Here is a 12,845-nt window from a genome sequence, read left to right as displayed (position 1 = left end):
GAATCAAATTAAACTCTTGATTAGGGGAATCACGTAGTACAAATTAAAATTTCTTCGTGGTTATAGAAACAAGATAGTCACGAGATTCAGAAATTGGGTTGAAAGTCAATATGACGCCACTGGTGTTTATGAGGTATGAAATTAAATGTCTTGATGAGGCAAATCAGGATGGACAATTTCAAAATTGCTTCCTGGTTATAGTCATGATAATATTAACGTGATCCACAAATCGGGTTAAAATTCAGTGTGACGCCACTAGTGCTTATGAGGTATCAAATCAGAGGTCTCAACGTTGGGAATCGCATTGGATAATTTAAAAATGCTTCCTGGTTATTTGGACATTTAACCCAATCTATGACTCACGTGACTATCTCATGACTATAAGCAGGAAGCAATTTTAATTGCTTCTACGTGATCCCCTTTATCGATACCTTTAATTTGGTACCTCACAAGCCCTGGTCACATCTAATTGACTTTTAACCAAATCAATGACTGATGAATAATGAATTAGTTACCTATATTAAGTAATTAATTAAACCAAGCGCGTGTCGCCCGTCCTTAATTTTTGACAAAAAAGTGAGTTTCACATGACTAAAAATCATCACGTTAACGAGAGGTTGCCCCTTTAAACAACACGAAAACACGCGTTGTCCACACCTACACGCCAGGGCATGTCCCGACCATTCTAGCGATTTTCTTCAGCGGGTGGCGCTCTTGAACGGCGCCAGCCGGGCCACTTATCTGTCCCTCGTTCGGGCCCTTATTGTGTTTCTGGGCAGTTTGCAAATAAAATTTCGGGCAAGCGAGCAATTTAAATGCGATAATTCATATCCATGACACCATCTTCAGATTCAGTATAGTAATTAGACGAGAGTGCTAGATAGTCACGTGCCTTTTTTATTGCGCAGTTCTTAGGTCGTCTGCCTAAAGTGCTCACGTAACCTAGTTCAGCTAACTTGGGTGAAAATACACTCCACTCGGATGGTACTGGTTGCCAACTAAATTCCAAAGCGCTTGCATGTATTCTGCACTGCGTGGGCCCTGGATTAGATTGGTTAGCGCCTGGATTATATTGGTTGGCACCTGGATTATAGTCACTGGCGCTGGGGTTATATTCACTGGCGTTTGGATTATATTGAGCGGGAAATACTGTAGATGCTCTATGCAAGACAACATTCGACCCAGTTATAAACGACAACTATACAAACTACAGTCTTTTAAATTATATGCATCGACCACCGAAATCTCGCTACCCAAAATATACGGCTTTTATTTGAAGGGTAAAATTTCGAACTTAGCAACAACACCTGGTCCGTGTGAATCTAACGTGGCATGCTATGCCGCTGGCTTAACTTGAACAGGTTCAGTGTATCCCGTATTAAAACACCAGAGAAGGGTGGGTGAGAGTTGGAGCAAGCAGACACAGTTGAGTCGTATGGATGGCGCAATCTCATCTTCTCTGTCACCTTCAGCTTTAAAGAATTGCGGCACGCGGCCGATATTAATGGCGTGCTTGTCTTCAAGAATGCACCCACGCACCTCCGCTTTCCGCAATCGGGTTCGGCAAAATGTCCCGGCCATCCCATCCTCAACCAATTCACTACGCTCAGGTCGATGCCGTTGACCATAACGTGTTCTCGCAAAGATTCCAGCTTCACTAGACGAATTCCCACGGTAGCTTTGGAAGATATGTTCTATTTGAAATTCGAGATGTACCCAGGAAACTAATATCGTGAGTTGCCACCCCCCGCGGTGGCTCAGTGGCTAAGGCGTTGCGCTGCTGAGCACGAGGTCGCGGGTTCGAGTCCCGGCCGCGGCGGCCGCTTTTCTGATGGAGGCGAAAAGCAAAAACGCCCGTGTGTACGAGATTTCGGCGCACGTTAAAGATCTCCAGGTGGTCAAAATTAATTCGGAGCCCTCCACTACGGCGCGCCTCATCGCCTGCGTTGCGTCGGCGCGTTAAACAATCAATCAATATCGTGAGTTGCCATCTGTCCTGCTGTCAGCCTGTGGCAATACCACGCGTATGTGGCGCCAGCCAGCGGCCCTATTTCGATCTGGGATTCTTAGCCTCTGTGCTTATGTTTAGCCCACGGGCAGTTTTTCTGCTGTATATTGTTTCCAGGCGTAACGAACGCTTCCTTTATTATTGTCACAAAGCTAAAGAGGACACAATTGTCTTGAAAAAAAAAACAGGTTTATTGGAGCGAACTTGTGCTCTACTAACAACTCAAAAAACACACAAGCGGCGAAGCAGCAGTCAAAAAAGTGGCTTGCGTAGGAGAGTTTCGGCGAATAGAATACCGCGGCATCCCCCCTGCGGGCGTTTATCTTTCTAAGCGCGGGTTTCTCAAACTGTCGAATTACATTCAGAACACTGTAGATCAAAAACGGTTATTCTATTGTTGAAGTTATTTTTTTTAACAGCTCTAAGTGGAAACCGAGGCTATAGTCGGGCATCGCCTAACGGGACCCCGGACCCATTACAGGTTTCACAGTTTCACACAAAGCATCTAGATTCAAACAGCTCGCTCTGAACAAAACGACATAGGAAACATAACTTAATTTCAACGTAACACAAGAGTAAAACACACACAATAGGTTTATATATAAAAAAATGAAACACAAAAATACTACAATATTTACAGGCGCATCAATAAAGCGTTTCAGGGGTGTATCTATTCGTGCATAATATAATACCTAACCTTGGGTAAGCATGCATCTCACAAAAAGTGAAGGGGGCGTACAGTGTACACAAGGGGATAAACATGTATTTCTAACAATAGGTCCAGTGAATTTGTTTACAGCATGAGTAATGTATCAAATGTATAGGTTGCAAATTCAAACATACAATGCAACGAACTTGAGATTCAACAAACATTAAAGAAACAATATTTTACAAGAAATTACATTTCAAAGTGTAGAGAATGATGTACCATTGAGGACTAGTCATTTTTCTGCATTCGCTTTTGAATGGGGCAAATGGTATTAGGAAATGTTTTATATCACTTGTATTTAATATTTTTGTAGCTTGAAAAGTAATAGTCTGTCGTAATTTGTGCGAATGGTAGGTGGTGGATTTAAGAGCTTGCGTATTGGGTATGTGCTAGGCTTCGCGATTAGTACGTTACGTAGGCGGTTTTTATTAATGTGTTGGAATAGGTTGAAATATTACATTTATTCAGCTTTAAGCATGTTATACTTCATTAGGAGTGGATCTCTCCTGAAATTTTGTTTGCTTCCCTGGTAGTTCTCACAAAGGCAAGCATTATTTTCTGCAAACTACTCAAGCTAGTGTACTTATAGGGCATCGTGGATGCCCAAATTTTTATGCCATAACTCAATCACGAATAGAAAAGAGAATAGTAGAGTGTTTTAGCGAAGACGTTATCAGATGGTGAATTCGGTATATGCGTCGTGTTACTCGTGACAACTCAGCTTTAAGTTTGTTGATGTGAAACGACCACGAAAGGTCCTAAGAAAACCAAACATCAACAAATTTTTGTAAGCCACTTGATCAAACAGGTTACCTTCATATTTTAGTTTATTTGGGCTGATATCTCGTTTACTTGCTGGCTTAAATATGATGCATTTTGTCTTATTAATATTAAGGATTTATGATTTGTTTCTAACCACCGCGACAGCTTCATGATGTAGGCGTTAGCTGATTGTTGTCTGCATTCTACAGTTTTTCCAGTAACAAATACGTTTGTATCTTCGGCGTACATTATCAAGTCGGAAGAACCAGGAATTTCTGTAATATCGTTGATGTATATGCGAAATAACAGCGGCCCTAAAATAGAGCCTTCGGGCGTCATACTGAATCCTTAGTTGAATGGATGAGATACCGTTGACAGAAACGCATTGATATCTCTTTGTCAAAAAATTTTTCATTAGGTTTAACTCTACACCTCGTGTGCCATACATTTCAAGTTTTTGAATTAGTATATTATACTGCACAGTATCGAACGCTTTTCATAGATCTAGAAATAGCCCAATTGTAAGTAGTTATCAATGTTCTCTGTGTTTTTTATGTTAATTAGCGCCACTTCCCTGGATTTACGTTTTTACGTGGATTTACTTCGATTTAGTTCAAAATTCCTTCCCTGTCAAGAGATAACAAGTGCGGCATAAAAATAAAAAAATGCAACAAGCGCTTCACATGCCACACAGATAACACAAACCGGCCCATCCGGGCGGTAAAAACATGATCGAACAAACGCAATGCAAGGTTCGTGGCATAATCCCCCCTCCCTCTAAGAGTGCATCGACCCGATGCTAAGTAAAACTACAGCCCGAATAAACAAAAAAAGAGTCATCTTGCGTGGTAAGGTTTTAGGCGAACCACGTGAACGACTTAGGGCCGCGTGCGTCGTCGTTATGATCCTGAATCACTGTCGGGGATCACCTTGTAGGTAAGGTGGCCAACCCGTCGTGGAATCCGGTAGGGTACAAAATACCGTCGCAGAAGCTTCTCACTGAGTGCGCGTCATCGGATGGGAGTCCAAACGCACACACGGTCTCCTGGGTGGTACTGAGGGTTGTGGCGTTGGAGATTGTAGCGTCCGGCAGCCACTAGCTGTTGGTCCGTTATACGAAGTTGCGCGAGCTGGCGGGCCCTCTCCGCAAACTGAAGGTATCCTTGGAAGTCGGCATTGAGGTTGCCGTCTTCTATGTACGGAAGCATGGCGTCAAGCAACGCAGTTGGCCGTCTTCCGTAGACAAGGTCGAACGGTTTAATCCGCGTAGTTCCTTGGATAGTCGTGTTGTACCCAAACTTGACATACGGGAGTCCTTCGTCCCAGGTCCTATGTTGAACACGGATGTAGATAGTCAACATATCCGAAATGATCCTGTTAAAACGTTCCGTCAGTCAATTTGTTTGGGGCTGGTATGCCGTCCGTCTTGGGTGATCCGTGTTGCGGTAGCGTAATATTCCTTGCATCAGCTCCTTAGTTAAGGCCATTCCGTGGTCTGTGACTAGCAGCTGAGCGGATCCATGTCGCAGCACAACTTGGTTTATGAAGGATTTCACGACTTCTTCTGCAGTCCCCCTCGGAAGAGCGGCCGTCTCTGCGTAGCGCGTCATGTAGTCTGTAGATACCAAAATCCACATGTTCTCGAATCTTGGCGTAACGAACGGACCCAAAAGACCATTGCAATCTGTTGGGAGGGGGTCGAAGAGACGGGGATGGGTCCCTTCGGCGGCGTTTTTCGTCGCTGGCCGTCACGGCAGCTCTGGACGTAGTGAGCAACATCGGCAGTAAGGCCGGGCTAGTAGTACTTCGCCTTGATTTTTCCTATAGTGCGTGCCGTGCCGAGATGTCTGGACATCGGGTTGTCCTGTCACGCTTTCAAAATTTCGTCACGTAGGCCTGCAGGGATTACGAAAAGGTAATTCGTTCACGTTCCGGGGTTGAAATTTTTGTTCATGAGGAAGGAGTTTTTGAGGCTGAATTCTGGTAAGTTTAGTTTGAAGGCCCTAGGCACAGCGACACTGCGTGCTTCGACGTAGTTGATCATGAGAGGTACCTCAGAGCCGGCACCCTCCTGGGCGGCTAGGTTGCTCTCTGTTACGACGCCAAAGAACGCGCTGTATGCATAGGAGTCTTGAGGTTGTGGGTCGACGGGGTGGTGGGTCGGAGTGTTTCCTGCCGGATCGATAGACGATTGCAACGTCGAATTCTCGTAGGCGTAAGCTCCATCGCCTAAGATGCCCAGGGGGGCCTTTAAATTGGCGAGCCAAAACAGCGCATGGTGGTCTGTCACAACCTTGAACGGTCAAATATACATGTATGGGAAAAATTTTGAAATGGCCAATTGATAGCCAGGCACTCTTTCTCGAAGGCGGAGTAGTTTTTCTCCTCCTTCGACAGACCACCGCTGGCAGAGCCGATTACCATATCGCCACCACTTTGCTTTTAGACGAGAACGACACCCAAGCCTATATCACTGGCGTTTGTGTGCATTTCTCTTTTGGCATTTTCGTTGAAATGAGCGAGCACGGCCGGGCTTTGCAGCCGTTGTTGCAGCTTGCAGAATGCTTCCTCTTGGGCACTTTCTCACTTTAAAGGCGTGCTGCTTTCGTCATGCGTGTGAGTGGCTGTGCAATCCGTGTGAGGTTTGCGATGAAGCGCCGGTAGTATGTGCAAAGTCCGAGAAATCTTCGCGCATCCTTCATGTTTTTCCCTCTTGGCAAGTTGGCTACGGTTGAAGTTTTCGCCGAGTCAGGCACAAGTCCCGCGACGTTGACGACGTCGCCCAAAAACTTCAGCTCCTCGTACGCGAAGCGGCCCTTGTCAGCCTTAACTCCTGCGTACGAATGGCCTCGAGTACAAACTCCAACCTTGTAAGGTGTTTGTCGAAAGTCCGGGCAAACACTACAACATCGTCAAGTTCAGGCAAGCCAGCATAGTGTCCATGAATCTTTGGAACGTTGATGGTGCCGTGTACATCCCAAACGGCATCACCTTAAACTCGTATAGGCCATCCGGGGTTACGAATGCAGTCTGCCTCGGTCTTTCACGTCCACGTCAATTTGCAGCAGCCTGTCTACAAATCTATCAAAGAGAAGTACTTTGCGTGGCAGAGGTAGCCGAGGGTGTCGCCGATTCGTAGCAGGGGGTACACGTCCTTTTTGGTGGTCTTGTTCAGTCGCCGGTCGTCAACCCAGAACCTGAGTGTGCCGTTATTTTTCATCACGAGTACGACAGGAGCAGCCCAGGGGTTTATTCGATGGATGTATAACGTCGTCGCTGAGCATATCTTCTACTGGAGTCCGGATGGCGTCCCGCTCGTGTGAATACAAGCGGTAAAGTGACTGTCGGGTAGGTCGGGCTCCATCTTCGGTTATGATTCGGTGCTTCGCTAGAGGTGTCTGAAGCAATTTTGAGTTCAACGAAACACATTCGCTGTAGCGACGCAGCAAAGCCAAAAATTTGTTCCGTTGTTCCGATAGCGCCGGATTTACGTCGAAACATGCCGAAGCTAAACGTTTCTTCAGGTGCGTTTTCAAAGACGGCGACCACTGTCATGTCACTTGCTTCTTGCGTTTCTTCGAGGAACGCAACTGCAGCACCCTTGTTGAAATGCTGGTACTCCTCGGTAACAGTAGTGACCAAAACATGGGATTGGCATTGCTCAAAGCGCGCAACGTTCTTGCGACCAAAACACCGCGCTCAAGAAGCAAACGTTGGTCACTCTCTACGATAGCTTCGATGTCAGGAGCAGTATACTAACAGCAGACGGTGATCATCAAGCTTGCGTGGGATGGCAGGATGACGTGATCGTCGGCGATCCTTACAGCAGCCCGGTGTTCGGGGTTCAGTTCCGGTGTCATAAAGTGATCGAAAAAAAAAGTTATCGAATAGGTCTGCAGGTCAACTACTCCACCATTCTGCGCACCATCTTATCTGGTCGAAACTTTCTTTACATTAGACGCGAATGATCTTCTCATTACTGAGTAGTCGTCTCCACTGTCTATGAGGGTGACAACATTAAAGCCGTCAATGGACACCTTGACGTCGAACGCCGCCTTCCTCGAGTTCCGGGTGCATCGCGGCACCGCATCTCGGCTTGTGCGTGTTGTCTGGTCGGCCACTGCGTGTCGTTGTTGTCATCGTCTTCTCAGCGGCAGTCTCGGTCATGTCGTGTACGCGCCACGGCGTGTACGGTCGTCGTGCTCGGGAGTATCGCCAGGGTTAGATCGGAACATCGGGATGAGGGCATGCCGTGAACCACGGTCTTCGGCACATTTTTTCGTCATTGAAGGGTTCCGGGGTTTTCGCCGTAGAGCGACTTCACCTCCAGAATTTACTGCTCTCAGTTTCCCCCGCGTGGGCTGGGAGACCTCCCTCGTGCGAAGTCAGCATTGATACGGCGGTTCGGCGACTGGTATGGGTAGGCCGACGGTGAACGGTAGAAACGGGTTGGTCCAGGGCTGTTGTTCTGCGATTCCAGATGGGCGCTGGGCGGTTCGGTGGTGTGGTGCGTCGACAAATGCCAGCGGAGCGCGCGTGCCCCAGCTGCTATGATGGGCGGATTGCCCACCTAATGCCTGCACCGACAAAGAAGGCACAGGCCAAACGACACGGTGACTTTGGTCAGCGCCAGCCTAAGAGAGCACGCCACAAGGGCAGCATAGGGAGGCCCGGCCGGAAGAGGAGGACTCCCAGGGCTGTATATCGAAGAAGCAGGAATGTGGAACGCTACGTCGAAGTGGGAGACCTGAAGCTAGTCTGGTTCTCGGCATGATCTCGTGAGGGGTCAAGCTGGCGCCTTGGCATCCTGTGACCGCGGTTTGACACATGACCCGGGGCAGGAGCGCAAATTTGGCGTGGCCCGCTACTGCACGATCAGTTGCCAGCTGCTCGTGGCCGACCCGGAGTCGCCGGTTGCTTGCTGCCTAAAGTAGCCGGGCACCCGGCACTGACACGCTGTCTTACAGACCGTGTTCTCCGACAACAACTGCACGTCTTTGTCGTAGACCTTGCAGTACTCGAGACAGCAATCATTGCCACGTTACCTCACCTAACATCGCTAGACGATCCCGCGACGCCCGTACGAATCTGGTTCATCACAGAAACCATTTTGCCGGACCTTCTCATTGTGTTTTCTTTTAGATTGGAATTCTGTAGTATGATGCACATTTGGCGTAACTATGAGTTGTCATTCGCTCACTTTGATTTCATTGATTTTAGGGTTTAGCGCGCCGACGCTACGCAGGCGATGAGGCGCGCCGTAGCGGAGGGCTCCGGATTAATCTTGATCCGTTGGGCATTTTTAACCTGCGCCGAAATCTCGCATACAGGGGTGTTTTCGCTTTTAGCCTCCATCAGAAAAGCGGACGCCGCGGCTGGGAATAGAATTCTCCACCTCGGGCTCAGCAGCAACCCGCCTTAGCCACAGAGCCACCGCGAAGGGTTATTAGCTCCCGTTTGTATTCAGTCTGTAGTCGTGGTACTTCGTTTGCACTGTGTTCGCTTGAGAATACATATTTATTTATGTTCTTGCAAGCACCCTTATGGATTATTTGAACTGTGGCAAATCCGAGTCGCCACAGAATACCTCAGTGTTTCGTGTCCTAATCATTCAGATACTAATACCTGCTTTCCGTCGTGGATGCCAATTTTTCCGGTAAGAAAATGTTCCTAACAGTATGACGTGGTGACTGCAAATTTTCATAGTGCCATCAATCGACAAGAATGCTTCCAAGTAGCATAAATATATATTTCTAACAAACACAGTACAAAGGAAAATACCAAGACTGTATGCAGACTGAAAGACAAACGGGAGCAACTGACAACTCAGTTACGCCAAATGTGCAAAAAACATAAAATACTAATTCTAAAGGAAAAAAAAATAGATGGTCCCACCAAATGTTTACAGTTATAAGACAGAGTCTTAAGGTCGCCGTGGGATCGTGTAACGATGCGAGGTGAGGTGCAACATGGCCGCGATTGCGCTGTCTGGCGTACCAGGACATTAACGAGGAAGGCGCATCATTGTAGTCGGCGCATTGTAGACGCCTAGCCCTAAAATTTCTGTTTTCGTACCTCAGCGACACTGGCTTAATTCAAAAACTTTAAATCTCTTCACTCTGAGACTTTCGCTCTTGCCCTTTTACTTAATTTCGTTGGTCCCTCTCTCAGCTTGCATCTCTTTTCTGCCCTCCTCTCTCTTGGGCCTTTCTTCCTTTTCCCCCTCCCCTAACAGAGTAGCATGAAGGCGATTTTGTACGCCGGCTAAACACTCTGTTTTTCTAATAAAGAGCTTCTCTCTCTCTCTGTAGTAGGAAAATACAGTATGTCTGATACCCCTTCACGACAAGGTCTCTTCCTACCACAGGAAGCACGACACCGGGCCTGTGCCGGTGGGCTACGGGCAGCAGGTAACTTGGTCGTGCTGGACAGGGTAATGCTGAAGTTGTGCGCCTCCCACTGTTCGGCAGTGGAACCTCGGCAAAATGATGCCACAGTGCCAAGTGATCCAGTCACGATCTCATGCCGAAAGCCAGACGAGCTTCAGGTCTCGCACATCGGCGTAGCGCTATTTGACCCTGCTTTTTCCGCTACTATTGTTCTCCCCTTCATTCCGGGCCCTCCTCGTCTGCTCTAAAGGCACGCTCTCTTAGGCTGGCACTGTCCAACAATATCGTCACGTGGCCTGTTGTTTTTTTACAGTACAGCCACGATGTGGGCAAGGTCAACCCCTATGATAGCATCTGCGGCGCCTGCCCTCCGCTGACATGTGTGCGCGACATCGTCGTCGTCGTCGCTTTCAGCTGACACGAGCACCTCGCCTCACAGGCCCACACTAAAGTAGCGGCTTCGAAGCTGCAAAATCATGATGATGTACGTCGAAATGACCTGACTGCATCACCAAAGCAAGGGTAGCACGAAATGTCTAAAAATTGCTCAACGCAAACAATGTGTGAATGGGTGCGAGGAGCGCTTACAGATAAAAATACTTTAAACCATGCGCGCCTACTCGACATACGTACTTGCGCTTACCGACGTCTAGTCATGGCGTGGCTGACGCTGTTAGAGATTCTTTTCTGTACAAATACTGTGTTTATAATCGCTACCTGCTCGTCTAAATCTATTTTCTCGCTTTCTTTTCTCAGCCCTCATCCCCGTGTCTCTCGGGTGTTGGTGTAACGAGCGGGATTTGTGCTCGCACAACCATATTAATTGCCCTGAGCCGACACTGGACGACATGGATTTAAATCCCCCATACGTCTACAACAAAAATCTTTCAAGGTGCCTTCCCGTGGCCACAAGAGGCACACCTAAATGCAAAGATGGGTTCCCGTCTGAAAAGAAGTGCAACTGCTGCTGCCTGTAAGTATATCCCGGCCAACAATATAACCCCGCAGCCTTCTTATGCCCCAGCATCAGCCACCAACTGTGCGAAATCGGCCATGTCACTGTCCTATACAGACAGCGGCCGCCGCCTTAAGGGATAATTAATATGTTGAAATTCCGAAATTGTGCCTTGTTGCGTAGGTACTATATAACTCCAGGATGTCAATCGATGAGCTTGAAACTAGGCACTTCAGTGTAGAAACGCAGTGCGCTTTCATGTGCTGCATAAGCACGTTGCCCGCGGCGAAGCAAGGGTGACGTAATATCGTGTATCAGGTGGACTTCACTACACGTGAACAAAACCAGTGCAGCTCGGCCATGGAGAACTCTTTATTGTGGGAAATCACGAATTGATTCGACAGTCTGCCTGTCCAAGTAATTCCTGCCGGTTTTCGTGATACAAAGTGTTCGTAAGCCCAGCAGTACCGCTAGTTTTTCTACCTTCTCGGCCTTGCCGACCACGCAAACACACCAGAATGGAAGCACTGTGGTGAAAAGGTCATCTAGGGAACGAAAAGAACATTAAACGAAAGGGAGGAGATACATACAATATAATAGTATAGGATTGTTAAATTGGCTCCCATTGATAAGCAATACTGTGTGATGCTTCAACGCAAGCACGCACGCTTAATTTGACAGAGAAAATCTTTTTGTGTGGTTTCTGCGTGTACAGGCGTAAACGAAAAGGACGTGATGGTGGACTACAACGTCCTAGTTAAGTTTGTTGAAATGCCAGCACGGCACCGTCGAAATTGAGATCACAAACTTGCCTGCCCAGGTAACGCTTATTTTTATTGTAAAGCGTCTTTATCACAGGCGTTGATATTCTGCGTACATTGTTTAAGCTGTAGGCGTATGTACAAACTCACCTTACATGGCTGCGAGATTTGCTTAGTTTAAACAAATGTGCCATGAAAAAGCAAAATTGGGATGGTTATCGGCGAGTACTACAGAAAAGGTTCCCGAATAAATAAAAGGGCATTTTCAATGAAATACGGTTTCATCAGCATCATACCCATCATGGTTATCATTATCATAATTTTTTGGCAGGAGGAGGACCGATAAAAAGTTGTAAAAACAGCTTGACAGGGGACCTAACACATTTAAGTTGACAATAAGGCAGTTCAGACATTTCTTATATTAAGCAGACGGGCAAATGACAGTGAGAAAAGCCTGACACATAATGACAACTCCTAAGAGTTATACCAAGAATAGGTGCCCTAGCTAGAATATAACCACACAAAATGTGTTTTCAAAATCAATTCGTTCTATATTGTACATGTTACTCAACAAACAGCCTAATTGTGTTGCTGCTTTTTCTAAACAGATCAATTTTTTTAATTTTTCGTTGTATAATTGGTTTAACAAAACAGGCAAGGTATATTTCCGGGACTTTTCGCCGTAGTACGTTCGAGGTGTGGGTAGTATTCAGGTTTTTTTATGTCGTGTCTGTCGACTGTGGTTTGTTGTCTCTTAAGTTGAAGTAATGTGAACTTGTCGTCGCACTTGAGAAAAGGTTTGTGAGTTTGCAAAAGTTCATAGTTGTATAAAAATTTGGGAAGAATGCTATGTTTTCAGAAAAGACCACCAGTGAGGTGCAGAAAGTTTATATTGGCTACGTAGGTAATGGCGCATTTTTATAATGTGTATATTCTTGAATTAGTAGCGGTTGCAGTTCACCACGTAAGGCTGCAATATTGAATAGGTGCAGCAAATAATGAATTATACAGTAGCACTTCTACTTTCGTTGGATCAATGTTTCTTAATCCCAACTACTGCAAAGGAAATTCTGGAACAGAGATTTTCTATGTGTTCATCTTATTTCAAATTTAGGGAAACAGTTACACCTATAGTTGATAACACGGAAAGAGTGCAGCAGGAGCTCCGCCCGGAAGCGTTGTGTGCCGCTACCTGACTGCCGTGGTTAGAAAAAATAGTTCGTTATATTTTAGCTGTTTATACCCATGATTTCTAACATGA

Source organism: Haemaphysalis longicornis, unplaced genomic scaffold (assembly GCF_048455015.1).
Source record: "Haemaphysalis longicornis isolate Haplotype H1 unplaced genomic scaffold, Haemaphysalis longicornis Haplotype H1 scaffold_20, whole genome shotgun sequence".
Classification (NCBI taxonomy): Eukaryota; Metazoa; Arthropoda; class Arachnida; order Ixodida; family Ixodidae; genus Haemaphysalis; species Haemaphysalis longicornis.
Note: the sequence above shows the minus strand (reverse complement) of the source record.